Genomic DNA, 4,336 nt, shown 5'->3' with positions numbered 1-4,336 from the left:
CCTTTCCCCATTGCTTGTTTTTGTCAGGTTTGTTAAAGATCAGATGGTTGTAGATGTGTGGTGTGATTTCTGAGGTCTCTGTTCTGTTCCATTGGTCTATATATCTGTTCTGGTGCCAGTACCATACTGTTTTTTGTTACTGTAACCTTGTAGTATAGTTTGAAGTCAGGTAGCATGATGCCTCCTGCTTTGTTCTTTTTGCTTAGGATTGTCTTGACAATGTGGGCTCTTTTTTGGTTCCATATGAACTTTAAAGTAGATTTTTCCAATTCTATGAAGAAAGTCAACGGTAGCTTGATGGGGATAGCATTGAATCTATAAATTACTTTGGGCAGTATGGCCATTTTCACGATACTGATTCTTTCTATCCATGAGCATGGAATGATTTTCCCATTTGTTTGTGTCCTCCCTTATTTCCTTGAGCAGTGGTTTGTAGTTCCTCTTGAAGAGGTCCTTCGCATCACTTGCAAGTTGGATTCCTAGGTATTTTATTTTCTTTATAGCAATAGTGAATGGGAGTTCACTCATGATTTGGCTCTCTGTTTGTTATTGGTGTATAGAAATGCTTGTGATTTTTGCACATTGACTTTGTATCCTGAGACTTTGCTGAAGTTGCTTATCAGCTTAAAGAGATCTGGGGCTGATACAGTTGGGTTTTCTAAATATACAATCATGTCATCTGCAAACAGACAATTTGACTCCCTCCTTTTCTAATTGAATACCCTTTATTTCTTTCTCTTGCCTGATTGCCCTGGCCAGAACTTCCAATACTATGTTGAATAGGAGTGTGCCAGTTTTGTCTTGTGTCAGTTTTCAAAGGGAATGCTTCCAGTTTTTGCCCATTCAGTATGATATTGGCTGTGGGTTTGTCATAAATAGCTCTTATTATTTTGAGATACATTCCATCAATACCTAGTTTATTGAGAGATTTTAGCATAAAGCGCTGTTGAATTTTGTCAAAGGCCTTTTCTGCATCTATTGAGATAATCATGTGGTTTTTGTCATTGGTTCTGTTTATGTGATGGATTCTGTTTAATGATCTACATATGTGGATCCAACCCTTTATCCCAGGGATGAAGCTGAGCTGATTGTAGTAGATAAGCTTTTTGATGTGCTGCTTGATTCAGTTTGCCAGTATTTTATTGAGGATTTTTGCATTGAGGTTCATCAGGGATATTGGCCTAAAATTTTCTTTTTTTGTTTTGTCTCTGCCAGGTTTTGGTATCAGGATGATGTTGGCCTCATAAAATGAGTTAGGGAGGATTCTATTTTCTATTGCTTGGAATAATTTCAGAAGGAATGGTACCAGCTCCTCTTTGTACCTCTGGTAGTATTCAGCTGTGAATCTGTGTGGTCCTGGACTTTCTTTGATTTCACCATTTTTGTTTTTTTTCTCCCCCTTCAAAAGGTGTGAAATAATAAAGCTCTCTTTCAACTCATTTTCAGCTCATTTAAGTTTTTTTCCCCCAAAGTTCTGTTTGTTGTGGCCTGGTGCTAACAATATTTTCTTAAAGGTCTAAAGGAAATGTTTTCCTCCAACATAATATCCTGTACACTCTTTTGCCTTTTGGTAACTGGCCTTACAGATTTTATGTCTTATTGAAATAATTCCTATGCCATTATTACTAAGTTTTTGTTTGCTTAGGAAAAAAACTGATTTTTTTTTTTTTAAATTAAGGTTATTACATCCGTGTATCTTTCTGTATGTGCTTTTAATGTACTTGTAACATTAAGTTACAGGGCTTTGACTCCTGGGTCTAAAATGTACACAAAGCCCTGCTAAATCTTGAACACTGACAGAAGTTAAATCCTCATCTTCAGGCCCCATCGAGAATGCCAATCAAAATAAACTGCATTGCTGAGACACAGGGCCAGAAATTAATGCCATTCAACTCCTAGAGGTCCAGGGACTATTGTGGAAGAGGTGGGTGTGAGATTGTAAGGGCCAATTTTAAGACATAAAATAAGTACAGTTTCTCTGTAAATTAACCATTAATACCAATGGCACACTGATGCAAGCCCTGCATATGAGCCCTTGTGTCAGATTAACACGGCTTTTTTTAAGCATTAACCCAAACTTTAATAATGATTATAAAAGGCTTATGGAAGTTATAGCTTATGATCAAGATTAAAATTTTATATATTGTTTATAAAAATTTGAAAAACAAATTTAATTGACTTCATGTTGTTTTTATTATGGTTTATTGTTTGGAAAATTAAGTTTCCTCTCTCAAAAAATATGTTTTGCACTTTTTTTTTTTAAATCCTTCAGTTATCACTTTGGTTAAATGAATGACTTATTTTACAATGACCTGTGATCCTATTTAGTAATATCAAGTGTTTTAAAGCTTTGATATTTGACAAACTTTCCAAAATCAAATTATAAATTATGTCTTTTTCTGACCTAATTAATCCTTTAAGATATTACTGGTTCCTTAAAGTCCAAAAATGACATATTTGGCTTATTTGGTATAAAAATTATATAGGAAGCATTGTCAAATATGCAGTGATGTTTGGTTTTCTTTGGGCTGTATTTGTATAAATATGTTATTGGCATGTGTTCAAAAATTATGGGAAACTCCTATAATTCTTTTTTTTTTTTTTTTTTTTTTGAGACAGAGTCTCACCCTGTCACCCAGGTGGGAAACTCCTATAATTCTAATATGAATTAGTGTATGTTATCAGTAATTATAATTTTTTTGGTAAATTATTGTGTGCCACAGAGGTAACAAACTTCCTTGTCAATTGAATGTTTATGGCTGCCCTAAAACTTTTCGTCATCCATGGATGATTGTTGTCTTATTTTGGTCCTCTTTAAAAGGTGGTTTTATAATCAGCTATGAACTCTTAACAGATGCTCTTGAATGCAGGTTTCTGATTACTTTGGAGATTGTAACATTTGAACAGAGGAAAAACTTTCAGGACTCATGAAGAGCTGGAATGGTTATGAATATCAAGCAGAACAGGAATTAACTGCAGGGACTAAACTAATAGAAGTTTAAAGTAATCTTTTTAACTTTTTGCTTAAAATGTTGCTGATCCTTTGTTCTGTTTTTCAGAGTCAAGAAAACTTTTAAGCTATTTACAACTTTTAACAGTTAAGCATACTCCTATGAACAAAATTTGGAGCGTATGTGTTTCTGTCTACCTGATTTCTACAGAATTTGGAAAATATTTGTGAATATTCTTAACTTATGACAATACAATTGTTTGCATAAGTGCAATAAGAATCTTTTTTCATTTTTAACAAGACACAGTTGGAGAAACTTATTTTACCAAGGCTTCGACTGAAATGGTATGCTTTCATTTAAGGAATCAAACTTCACTTATGGAGCCAATAAAAGCCCCTTGGAAAAATTGGCCTCATACCTTTTTCTATACAGTCCCTTTACAGGGTTCCTGACCTGTGGTAAGTAAAGAATGTCACTTTCTGACAGGCCCAGGAGCCCCAGGTTTATATTGGAACATCAAGAGGAGAGGAATTCACCCACCTCATAGGTATTTGATGGTACAAATCCATGGCTGGGCTTGGCTTTTAAAAAGTCATGTCTGAAATTCCTTCTATGGACTAAAGTTCCATCAAAGCCAATTTAAATGCCTATGTAATACAGTGCATAAAAATAATCAGATGAAGGGTAATAAAGCAAATCAGTCCTACCATGATTTGTCTTTAATAAAAATGGGAGAGTGGATAAAGAAAAATTATTTTTCGAAAACTATAGTACACCCGTTGTTAGATTCTAGTCTCGCCTATTGTTTTTCAATTTTTATCATTTTCTACAGTTTGGACTGAATTATAATTCTAATTTTTTTTGTTGTTGTTGTTTTGAGACAGAGTCTTCCTCTGTCCCCCAGACTGGAGTGTAATCGTGTGATCTCAGCTCACAGCAACCTCCACCTCCTGGGTTCAAGCAATTCTACTGCCTCAGCCTCCTAAGTAGATGGGATTACAGGCCCCTGCCACCATGCCCAGCTAGTTTTTTGTATGTTTAGTAGGGATGGGGTTTTGCCATGTTGGCTAAGCTGGTCTCAAACTCCTGACCTCAGGTCATCCACCTGCCTTGGCCTCCCAAAGTGCTGGGATTACAGACATAGCCACTGTGACTGGCCTGAATTCTAATTTTTCTTGGCTACAAGCGTGAAAAATAATGTTTTCATTTTTTTTCCTTCTTTTTTCTCCAGTTTTCCTAATTTGGAGTCACTGAAAAGTAAGCTATGCTTTTTTTAAAGCCCTGCAAACTGAAGCTAAAGAACTTAAACTTCAGAGGAAAATAATAGCAACCTATTTATAGGTTGTTATTTATAGGTTATAAGCCACTTTTTTTTTTTTTTTTTT

This window comes from Colobus angolensis, unplaced genomic scaffold (genome assembly GCF_000951035.1).
Source record: "Colobus angolensis palliatus isolate OR3802 unplaced genomic scaffold, Cang.pa_1.0 Scaffold59, whole genome shotgun sequence".
NCBI lineage: Eukaryota > Metazoa > Chordata > Mammalia > Primates > Cercopithecidae > Colobus > Colobus angolensis.
This window is presented reverse-complemented; position numbering follows the sequence as displayed.